Source organism: Marmota monax, unplaced genomic scaffold (genome assembly GCF_021218885.2).
Source record: "Marmota monax isolate L192 unplaced genomic scaffold, Marmota_monax_Labrador192_F-V1.1 WCK01_AAM20220418_F8-fsc00038, whole genome shotgun sequence".
Lineage (NCBI taxonomy): Eukaryota > Metazoa > Chordata > Mammalia > Rodentia > Sciuridae > Marmota > Marmota monax.
The window spans coordinates 12,566,984-12,579,545 of record NW_026692498.1 but is presented as its reverse complement, the minus strand read 5'-3'; the positions used below and the strand labels follow the sequence as shown (position 1 = coordinate 12,579,545).

The 12,562-nt window shown below is 36.5% G+C and overlaps 1 long non-coding RNA gene across 1 annotated transcript in view; it reads left to right on the top strand.

Annotated features, from left to right (window-relative positions):
• LOC124093277 (uncharacterized) overlaps positions 1-12,562 on the top strand; it is an 18,502-nt gene extending 5,940 nt beyond the window's left edge. The window contains exons 2-3 of the long non-coding RNA XR_006851900.2: positions 3,592-3,766; positions 11,812-12,562. This is a non-coding gene — a long non-coding RNA (uncharacterized LOC124093277). The remainder of the gene's footprint in view (positions 1-3,591; positions 3,767-11,811) is intronic.

The following is a 12,562-nucleotide window of genomic DNA, read 5'->3' as shown; positions in this document are numbered from 1 at the left end:
AGAATGAACTCTTAAACACTGTTGTTTCCTTCACCTAAGTAGCTGACATTTAAGATAGGAAAAATTTGACTATTAAGGTTTTCTTTTGTTTATCCCTGTTAATTCGATTAGCATACCTATAATGTAAATTACAACCCAGAATTTTGATGTTTAAATTTGAGGGTGTTGCAGCTATCCACTATGTACAACAAATCATCCTGGGTTTGCTGAATAAAACCAACGATGATGATTTATTTCACTAAAGAATCTGCAACTTAGTCTTTTGATGCCATGGGAACAACAACTCATCTCCTCTTCAGTGTCATCAGCGGGTACTGCTTGGAGGCTGAGGGTTATTTGGTGTTTGGAATCGGGAATCATCTGAAGTTTCACTGTCTGGCAGTTGGTGTTAGTCATCAGCTGGGACTTAGGTGGGCTGTTCAGCCACAGCACTCACCTATGGACTTATGGTTGCTAACTTTCTCCCCAGTGTGATGTTCCAAGATGTCCCTAAAGGGCCAGTTGGAAGGTGTATCTACGTTTAGGACCCATCCCCAAAAGTGAAAGAATGAGTACTCTGTCCATGATCGGGGGATTGAACAAAGCCAGAGAGACAACAGGGAAAGACTAAAAGATCTCCAGAACTGTCAGGATGCCCAGAAAGAATTACATAGGAATGTGGAGCAAACACGCAGCCTGGACAGCAAGAGAGATGTTGGCGTTACCCGGGAGATGGTCCATATGTATTAGCAGGGAAACCACAAAAACAAACCCCTGCACCTCCACAATGGGGGCAAATGGAACTGGATCCCTCCAGTTTGGTTTTCTCCCCCCATAAGAGGGGCACACTGGATTTTCTACGACAAAAGAGAGCAGATACTTGAGGAAAGAGTACTGTGGAGCACGAAGTTTTCTCACCTGTGGTTTTAATAATTCTAAGATGAGTTTATTTGTGCTATGCAGGGCACTCTTGCTGGTGTTTGTCACTTCACATTTTCAAGAGATTTGGCTGAAGGGAACCAGAAGGTCTATCACCAGGAAAAGGAGCCAAGTTAATTTGCCCTATAAGGCATTTTGTGGGGGAGGGGGGTACTGGGGATTGAACCCAGGGATGCTTTGTCACTGAGTTATACCCCCAGCCCTTTTCTTTTTTATTTTGAGACATAGTCTCCCTAAGTTGCTTAGAGTCTTGGTAATTTTCTGAGACTGGCCTTGAACTTGCAATCCTTCTGTCTCAGCCTCCCAAGTCACTGGGATTTCAGGTGTGGGCCACCATGCCTGGCCCTGAGTGGCATTTAAACTCAGGACATTGACTTTATTTTTATTTTTGTAAGAATGAGCTGAGATAATAAGCCCTGGTATTCTGAATTTATAAATTGTCCAGAAGTCACACAGGTCCTGCTTCCATGACCCATAATATACACTGGGGTCATATTGCATATTGTCTTATATAAAGGTGCTCTGTGTGTGTGTGTGTGTGTGTGTGTGTGTGTGTGTGTATGTATATATGTGTTTTGGAGAGGTTTCTTCCTATAGAGATAAAGAGGGCAGCAATTGCAGTTCAGCAGCCCTAAGCATAATGATCTATTGCTGGTTGTGCTCCAGTCAGCTCTGAGTCTTACAGTACACTGGCCACAATATTCCTGTACCTCTTATAAACTGTTATGCTTCTAACATTCAAAAAAGTATAGCAATTATATACAAAGTAGCAATGTATACATAGCAATATCTGGATTTGGACAGTTGATAGTTCTGATCACAATTAGAGAGTGCATACATTCTAATGTATGTTGGAATATCAAGTACAGTAGCCTGTACAACTTTGTAAAATGTTTAGTTTTATGATAATTTTGTTATTTATTTTTAAAGTTTCATTTAATTTTAGTTTTTTCCCTATCTTAATTGGTACATTATATTTATACATAATGGTAGGATTCATATTACATATTCATACATGCACATGATACAATATAACATGGCCAATCTCATTTCTCAGTATTTTATACAATAGAGCATCAAGTAGAATATCCTGTACAGCTTTCTAAAATAAAGCTTTAATTTTTTTTTTTTTTTTTTGGTACTGGGGGTTGAACTTAGAGGCACTCACTGAGCTATATCCTCAGCCCTTTTTATTTTTTTATTTTGAAAAACAACACTAGGTTGCTGAGGCTGGCTTTGAACTTGTGTTCATCTACCTTCAGCCTCCCGAGTTGCTGGGATTATAGGCATGTGCCTGTGCACCTGGCTAAACATTAAATTTCATGGTAATTTGCTTCATATCTTTATTCCTCAAAGATGTATGATCTTTTGCAGGATAGGATGAAGATAATTATCTTCTGATCTTCTAGTGTGATAATGAATAAATGTTTGTCAAATGAATAAGTAAACGACCAAGTCTCTTTAAAAACAAGGAACGGATTTCATTAGGTGGAATAGATGACCTGAGTATAAGCCGTGGAGAGAGACCGGATGCCCAGCAGCTCAAGGACAAGTTGTTATAGGAATTTCATGTTTCTGCAATGCGCTGATGATCATTACTCATTTAATTTTCCAAAGATTTCCGCAAGTAACAAGATAGATATGAATGTCTCCATTTATGACCAAAGTACAGAGAGAGTAATTGAGCCATTATCTCACAGCTATTCAGAGGTGGAAGAGGCTAGCACAATTCTTGGCTTCATTTTTTAAAAAAATATTTTTTTAGTTATATATGGACACAATATCTTTATTTTGTTTATTTATTTTTATGTGGTGCTGAGGATTAAATCTAGTGCATGGAGACAAGTGCTCTGCCACTGGTCTCATCAGTGACACTCTTGGTGAATTCAGGACCAAGAAGCAAATCTTTCCCCAGTTGAAGGTCTCGTGTGTGTGTGTGTGTGTGTGTGTGTGTGTGTAAGAATGACCTGAGTGATCTAGAGGACAGGACACAGACCTACACCAGAACTCCTAGCTAATCCCCAGGGTCTACAGGGTTTCTGTGGGGTTGGAGCTACTCTAAAATACTCCTGATGTAGGAGGGGTGTGGTGAAGCACTGTGTAGCATGCGCAAGATATTCGACTTGGTCCTCAGCATCACTCACAGACACTAAAATAATACTGAGTCAAATCAAAATTTCATTGGTCAGACTTGGCTTGATCTGTAAGGACCTCGGGTATGCTCATAATTAAAGCTGAATTTTATTTGCTGACCAGTGACAAGCTGTGGTCCTTGAAAACACAGTTGCACTGATTGTCTTTGGGTTCACAAATTGGCCATAATGTGTGTAGGGTTAAAAACTTGAATACTGGGAACCAACAGACCTGGGACTGTCATGTGGCTCCACTACTTACCAGCTGTGTGACATTGGCAAACTTAATCTCTATGAACTCTGGTTTCCTTATCTTCATAATGTAAATATTATTAACAACTATCCTGTAAAGTTGTGCGTATTAAGTGAGATAATGATCATTAAATGAGTTGTACTGTGTCTGATGTTGGTAAGTGTTCATTAAAGTCTAGCTGTTACTATAATTGATTTCTTAAAAGAACTGTACTCATGGCCCTATGTGTTCTTATTCTCTGATATAATCATGTGTAATATCCCTGATGATCATTTTTTCTATTTTCAGGTGTCTTTTAACCACAATGTATTTTGATACCTCTGATTATCCCCATTGGGCAAAGTGTGTTACATCTTTACAGACGTCTTGTGAGGTTGAAATTATCATTTCTGTTTTGCCCATCAGTCAGTGGAAGTCCACCCAGGCTAAGCACATGCTCAGCATCCAAGTGCTTCAGTGCCAGGTAAAATCCATATTTTTTACTTGAAATTCTTTTTTTTTTGTCACATTAAACTCCCATTAGTCTGTATTTTTGTGGCTTGAATAATTTTGCTTCTTGTTATTGGTGCTGAGTTATAGAATAACATTTTTCTACGATTGTCTTTTTCATTCCATGTATATCCTATAGAATGAGTATTTCCAAGGTCAGCTGACTCCTAACGCATCTTTGAATTAGTGAAAGATGCTTCTTTGTCAAGTTAAAAATTAAATTTAACAAATTATTTCTCAAAAACAATTAGAGCAACCATGAATTCTTTTTGTGTCAAATATACTGATCAAATTTTGAATGTAAGTAATGGAAAAATTGAACATTCAATCATAATATTAACTGAAAGCTAACAAACAATATAAATTTGTTATAAATATTTATGCATCTTTTATGAAAAATAATTTTATGAGCATTTCAATGCTTACTAGTTCTAATATCTCAATTTCTATAGGCATCATCACTAGTTTTCACTATCATCTTTCTTATGCCATTGCAGGCTTTAGGTTTTTTTTGTTTTTTACATTTTTAATGCTAGGGTTTGAACTCAGGACCTCAATACATGCTAGGCAAGTGCTGTATCATTGAGCCACATCCCCTGTTCTTTTATTTTTTAATTTTTTTAAAGAGAAAGAGAGAGAAAATTTTTTTTAATATTTATTTTTCAGTTTTCGGCGGACACAACATCTTTGTTTGTATGTGGTGCTGAGGATCGAACCTGGGCCGCACGCATGCCAGGCGAGCGGCTTGAGCCACATCCCCAGCCCCATGTTCTTTTAAATTTTTTGTCTTGAGACAGGGACTTGCCAAGTTACCCAGCCTGCCCTCAAACTTGGGATCCTCCTGCCTAAGCCTCCCAAGTTACTGGGATAATAGGCATGTGACATTATGTGTGACAAGTTTTTAGTAAATATTGAATTAGAAAAGCCATATGCTGCCTCAGTGATTGACATCAGCAAAGTTAAAAATAAGAACTAAAAATTCTGAGAGATCAATAGTATTTGAAAATGTATATAGTAAATTATGGCTATAAATATATTTCCTTATTTCAACAGGGTCCTCATACTACAGTATAGAGAACTAAGGGTATGCATTCCTCATACACTAAGTTTACATTAACATTAAATTCTTTGGGTGGTGGGTAGCAGGGTTAAACTCAGGGGCACTCCACCACTGAGCCACATACCCAGCCCTATTTTGTATTTTATTTAGAGACAGGGTCTCACTGAGTTTCTTAGCGCCCTGCTGTTGCTGAGGCTGGCTTTGAACTTGTGATTCTCCTGCCTCAGCCTCCTGCCCTGCTGGGATTACAGGTATGTGCCACTGCACCTAGCACATCATATTCTTTATTGTGTTTATCACTTGCTATCAATTATATATTTTTATGATGGCTGCAGTGCACTTTCTTCATGATTCTGTAAATTACACCTGCCAACTAGAATACACATTTTCCTATGTCCTAAAAAAAAAAACAGACCTTTTAAATTTTTTTTTTAACTTTTTAAAAATAACAGTTTTGTGTCTATATTCATCTGGGATATTGTCCTGTACCATTCTCTTCAGGTCAGGTCCTTGTCTAGTTTTAGCATCAGGTTAGTCTTGGCACATGGCAAAATGTGTTGGAAAGTGTTCATTTTTTTAAAGAGTTTGAGAAGAATTGCTATTCCCTTTAAATGATTGGGAGAATTTAGCAATGAACCATCTGGTCTGGGACCCTTTTTTGTTGGGAGATTTGATGACTGGCTCAATCTACTTACAGTTATAAGCCCATTCATATTTTCTACTTTTTCATGATTCATTCTTGGTAGGTTATGTTTCTAGGAATTGATCCATTTCTCCTAGGTTATCCAGTTTGAGGTATATAACACTTCATAGTAGTCTCTGGTGGTCCTTTTTTATTTTTTTAAATTTTATTTATTGATTCATTTTAGTTATTGATGGACCTTGATTTTTTATTGATATATGGTGCTGAGAATCGAACCCAGTGCCTCACACATTCGAGGCAAGCACTTTACCCCTGAGCCACAACCCCAGCCCTCTTGTGATCCTTTTTATTTCTGTTGTATGAGTTGTGATGTGCCCTCTTCATTTGTGATTTTGAGTCATCTCTATTTTTCTTTGTTACTATAGCTAAAGGTCTGTCAGTTGTTTTTTAAAGAGAGAGAGAGAATTTTTTAATATTTATTTTTTAGTTTTTGGCAGACACAACATCTTTGTTTGTATGTGGTGCTGAGGATCGAACCCGGGCTGCACGCATGCCAGGCGAGCACGCTACCGTTTGAGCCACACCCCCAGCCCTGTCAGTTGTTTTCATACCTTCAGAACACCAACTCTTAGTTTTGTTGACCTTATCAATTGTTTTTCTAATCTCTATTTCATTTATTTCAGGTCTGATCATTGTTATTTTCCTTCTTCTTCCATCTTTGGGCTTAGTCTTAGTTTGTTCTTTGTCTAATTCCTTGAGGTATAACTGTAAGTAATGGAAAAACTGAATTTTCAATCATAATGTGAACTTTTTGTCAGTCAGCTGACATTCCATTGCTCAGAGAGAATCTTGACCAAGGCCTAAACCAATGAAGGTGGCCAATATCCTTGGCGGGTACTGCAGGTTTACATGGCAGAGGTAGAGGGTCAAGAATGGAGAACAACATGCTAAATCTGTGACACATTTTTGCAGTTAAATGATGCAATGTTTATCTTTTTCAAAAAATTTTTATCTTAGATGATATCAAAATACCTGAGTAGCAAGGAAAATGAACTGTATGCATCCAGCATTCAACTTCAACCTTTGGCAGTTGTTAATTCTTGGCTGCCTTTTTTCATTTATATTCCTACTTAACTCTTTTTAGTTAGATTCCACGTATGTAAGGATCTATCTCTAAGAGAAAATTTTTAAAAAGTATTGTCACAACTCCTTGAACAACTTCTTAAGAACATGTAGAGTCTTAACCAGTTATGGAAAATTATATCAACAATAAGCTTGTAATGATGTAGGAAATGAACATAAATTAAAATGAAAGAGGAGACCATGTAACAGCAAGTATATTAAAAATACAGTATAGCAGAGATGAAACAGATTCATCAAAATGTTAAGTTATTTATTGGCACTAATTCTTATCACTAGTTTATTGAAAAGGAAGCATAAAAATGTAGAAAGGGCAATATCCTTACCATCAGAGGATTCTGCAAATTGCTCAAACTTACAGAATGTGGTTGTACTTCAGAGTTGCCAAATGAGGATGAAATAATATCACTTACCATCATTATTATTTTGAGGATCAAATACATAGTGAAAACATTTGTAAATAAAAACTTTATATATAATTTTAAGATATGATTTCTGAGACCAAATCCCTATCTAGAACCTGAGCATTGACATCTACAATGGCAAGGTCCAGAAAGCAGGCTGTGGAAAGTGGACTTAACAGTTGGTTTTATATGGTCATTTGAAAAGAGCACTGGGCGGATGGCTTTGCTTGGGTTTCAGGTCTGGTGTCACCAAAACTAGACTTGTGACTTTCTCAGAGTTCCCCTATACCAGGTTAATCTCTTTACTGTCTCCCTGGGTTGATAGTCATATTCTGGGTTCAGATCTACAGAGGAAATAGACCAATTAAGATATGGGATCTGATTATCTTAATAGTTGCAGGAAAAAAAACATTTGACAAAATATAGCACCCCCTTCATATTCAAAACACTAGAAAAACCAGGGATGGTAGGAACATACCTCAACACATTGTAAAAGCTCTATATGCTAAACATCATTCTAAATGGAGAACAATTGAAAGCATTCCCTCTAAAAACTGGAACAAGACAAGGTTGCCCCATTTCACCATTTTTATTCAATATTGTCCTTGAAACTCTAGCCAGAGCAACTATACAGGAGAAAGCAGTTAAAGGGATACGAGTAGGAAAAGAAGAACTCAGGCTATCACTATTTGCTGATGACATGATGTTATATTTAGAAGATCTAAAAAAATTTCACCAGAAAACTTTTGAAATGTGCCTAATAGAAGAAAAAAGTAGGCCCAAATCTTCATCATGTCAGCTTAGGATCTGACTTCCTAACAAGACTCCTAAAGCACAAGAAGTAAAATCAAGAATCAATAAATGGGATGGATTCAAACTAAAAAGCTTCTTCTCAGCAAAGCAAACAATCAATAACATGAAGAGCAAGCCTATAGAATGAGAGAACATCTTTACTACACGCACCAGATGGAGTATTAATCTCCAGGATATATAAAGAAATCAAAAAATTCAGCAAAGTAGCAGGATATAAAATCAACACCCATAAATCAAATGCATTCCAATACATCAATGATGACTACTGAAAGAGAAATTAGGAAAACTACCCCATTCACAATAGTCTAAAAAAAATACTTGGGAATAAATCTAACAAAAAAGTGAAAGACCTCTACCATGAAAACTACAGAACACTGAAGGAAGAAATTGATGAAGACCTTAGAAGTTGGAAAGATTTCCTATGCTCTTTGGTAGGCATATTTAATATTGTCAAAATGGCCATACTACCAAAAGCATTATACAGATTTAATGCAATTCCTATTAAAATCCCAATGACATTCTTCATAGAACTAGAAAAAGCAATCATGAAATCCATTTGGGAAAATAAGAGACCAAGAATAGCAAAAGCAGTCCTTAACAAGAAGAGTGAAGCAGGAGGCATCACAGTGCCAAACCTTAATCTATATTACAGAGCCATAGTTAAAAAAAAATGGCATGGTATTGGCACCAAAACAGACACATAGACTAATGGTACAGAATAGAGACAAACCCACATAGATACAGTTATCTCATTCTAAACAAAGGTGCTAAAAACATTCACTGGAGAAAAGAGAGCCTCTTCAACAAATAGTGCTAAGAAAATCAGAAATCCACATGTAACAAAATGATATTAAACTTCTATCTCTCACCATGCACAAAAATCAACTAAAAGTGGGTCAATGACAAGCACTAGAATAGAGACCCTGTGCCTAATAGAAGAAAAGGTAGGCCCAAATCTTCATCATGTCAGCTTAGGATCTGACTTCCTAACAAGACTCCTAAAACACAAGAAGTAAAATCAAGAATCAATAAATGGGATGGATTCAAACTAAAAAGCTTCTTCTCAGCAAAGGAAACAATCAATAACATGAAGAGCAAGCCTATAGAATGGGAGAACATCTTTACTACATGCACCTCAGATGGAGTATTAATCTCCAGGATATATAAAGAAATCAAAAAATGCAACACCAAAAAGATAAATAACCCAGTCAATAAATGGGCTAAGGAACTGAACAGATAATTCACAGAAGAAGAACTACACTTGGTCAACAAATATATGAAAAAATGTTCAATATCTCTAGCAATTAGAGAAATGCAAATCAAAACTAAGATTTCATCTCACTCCAGTCAGAATAGCAATTATCAAGAATACAAGCAACAATAAATGTTGGTGAGGATGCTGAGGAGAAGGTTCACTCATACATTTCTGGTGGGACTGCAAATTGATGCAATCATTATGGAAAGCAGTATGGCAATTCCTCAGAAAACTTGGAATGAGACCTCTATTTGACCCAGCTATTGCACTCCTTGGTTAATACCCAAAGGACATAAAATCAGCATACTACAGTGATGCAGACACATCAATGTTTATAGGAGCTCAACTCAATAACTAAACTACGGTGACTTTCAGCAGATGAATGGATAAGGAAAATGTGATATATATGTTATGGATTATTACTTAGCCTTAAAGAAGAATGAAATGAAGGCATTTGCCCATAAATGAATGGAGCTGGAGAATATCATGCTAAGGGGCTGGGGATGTGGCTCAAGCGGTAGCGCGCTTGACGGCATGCGTGCGGCCCGGGTTCGATCCTCAGCACCACATTACAAACAAAGATGTTGTGTCCGCCGAAAACTAAAAAATAAATATTAGAATTCTCTCTCTCTCTCTCTCTCTCTCTCTCTCTCTCTCTCTCTCTCTCTTTCTCTCTCTCTGTCTCTCTCTTTCTTTAAAAAAAAAATATCATGCTAAGCGAAACAAGCCAATACCAAGAAATCAAAGGCCAAATGTTTTCTTTGATATATGGATGCTAATTCACAATAAACAAGGGTGGGGCTAGGGAAGAATAGAGTTACTTTAGGTAGAGGGGAGTGAAGGGAGGAGCAGGGGTATAGAGATAGGAAGGATAGTAGAATGAATAAGACATTATTATTATTATTATTATTATTAAATATTTATTTTTTATTTTTTTAGATGGACACAATATCTTTATTTTGTTTTTATGTGGTGCTAAGAATCGAACCCAGTGCCTCACACATGCTAGGCGAGAGCACTACCACTTGAGCCAATCCCCAGCCCTGAATAAAACATTATTACACTACGTACATATGTGACCAGTGTGATTCTACATCATATAAAACCAGAAGAATGAGAAATTCTACTCCATTTATATATGATGTGTCAAAGTTCATTCTGCTGTCATGTATAACTAATTAGAACCAATATAAAAAAAAGATAGGATCTGAGTTTTCATTAAAGCAGATGGAAGATTAGAACAAAGGATTTCATATTTGCAATCATTTAATGTACAAAAACAGATCACTTTGAGAACTTGTTTGTTTCCTTCAGTGTGAGCAGGACTTAAGAACATTTAAGGTTAGTTTCTACCTCTTTGTGTCGCTGGGTGTACGGCAATGGACAAATCTTTTAACTATGTTGATACCAGTTTTTCAATCTGTATCAAATGTGTTTTATAATTTCAGCTTCATAGGGGTGCTATTAAAAGGATAGGGGTAATAACATTCTTGGACAAGTTTTGTATATGCAAACTACTCTACGTTTGTGAATTGATGTTACTTCAGTGTTCAAAGGGATGTGTTGTCTGGAGGTATGCATTGCCTGTTTCATCTTAATGAATGAAGCTGATTAAGGGAAAATCAAAGGCCATGGGTATTTTTTTTTTTAAAGAAACAAAAGAAATAGTTAGCTTCAAAACTTGGACACAAACCAGAAATGGATCTGGAGTTTCAAATGTTGACATTGGAGCAAGAGATTTGTCAAGAGACCAAGGCATAAGTGTAGTAATTATCCATCGCCCAGATTCATTACCCTGGGTCTTATTACATGAAGTAGGGAACTTTAGGGACATATATGTGGGCATGATATAATAATTCTCAGATGACAGTGTGTGGCCTTCAGGTATAATTATCAGAGTCAAGAATTAAATCTGTCCTAGAACTCAGATAATAACTGGAGACAAAGACTTGGCACACATCTACATGTAAGATGCCAGTTTCCAAACGTTGGGGTGAATAGTTCAGAGGTATTTTTTGTTGTTGTTCAATGTACAAGCATAGATAACTCTTTTAAAATTTTTCTTTAAAAAATGTTTGTGTTCTTATCTTAATGAATTAAAGTCAGCATACTATAGCCATTCATGCATACCCATGTTTAAAGCAGCACAATTTACAATAGCTAAACTATAGAACCAGCCTAGGTGTCCACCAATGGATGAATGGTTAAAGAAATTATGGTATATGTACAAAATGGTGTTTTATTCAGCCATAAAGAAAATGAAATTATGTCATTTGCAGGGAAATGGGTGGAATTTAAGAACATTAGGTTAAATGAAATTAGTCAAACTTGGAAGGCCAAGGGTCATATGTTTCCTCTCCTATGTGGAAGCTAGAAGGGAAAAAGCAAAAGAAATGTATGTGTTGGGGGGAATCTCATGAAAATTGAAGGGAGATTAGTAGAGTAGGGGAAAGGGACCAGGGGGAAATTATGTTGGCTAAATTGCATTATAATATCACGTGCATGTATAAATTTGTAACAATGAATTCCACCATTAGGTATAATTATAATGCACCAATAAAAATATAGAAAAAATTGTGTTCAATTATTTCTCTTAAAATTAAAAAAAATTGTGGAGTAGAGATCTAGCTGAACCATACTGCAGCCATCTTGAGTCATAACTGCTATCATTGCCCATGAGTAACCCTGGTCTGTTTTGCCTCAGTTTTCCAGAATACTGCAAATCAACAAAAACTTTATCCTGGTATGTGAAACTTATGATTGGACCCTGCTATCATCAGAGCCAAGGAGGTGCCTGACATCCTTGATCCTTGATGTTACCTTGAAAAAAACCAGGTCTATTCTTGTTTGGATGAAAGTCACTTTTGTTCTGACCACTATGTAAGCTTCCTTTCTCTGGCTCGAATTGCAGGAACCACTGGTCTTGATGCCACTCTTGACCATGACTCTATAATAAAGTCCCTAATAACTCGCACTGTGTGCAATCCTGTGTCTGTGTCCTTTCTTCTCTCTCCTGGCACCTTTCACCTATGACAGTTAGTTCTTTCACACTGGATTTTCCTGGATCATTGTGAGAACATTTAACCTGAGATCTGTCCTCTTCACATAGTTTTTTATGTGTATAACAAAATATCATTAACTATAGACAAAATGTAGCACATCAGATCTCTGGAACTTATTCATCTGACATTCCTGAAACTTTATATCCATTGATTAGTAACTTCCTATTTCTCCCCTCTTCCTTATTCCCTGGAAACAATGATTTTATTCTTTTCTTCTTGGACTATTTTGATAACTGAGAAAGGTAGAATCATGAATTATTTATTCTGTGACTGGTTTCTTTCACTAAGCACAATATCTTCAAGATTCTTCCATTTTGTTGTATATTGCAGAAATTTCTTCCCTTTTAAAAATCAATGTTATTCATAGCTATAAACACTTATGGGTTTATATAT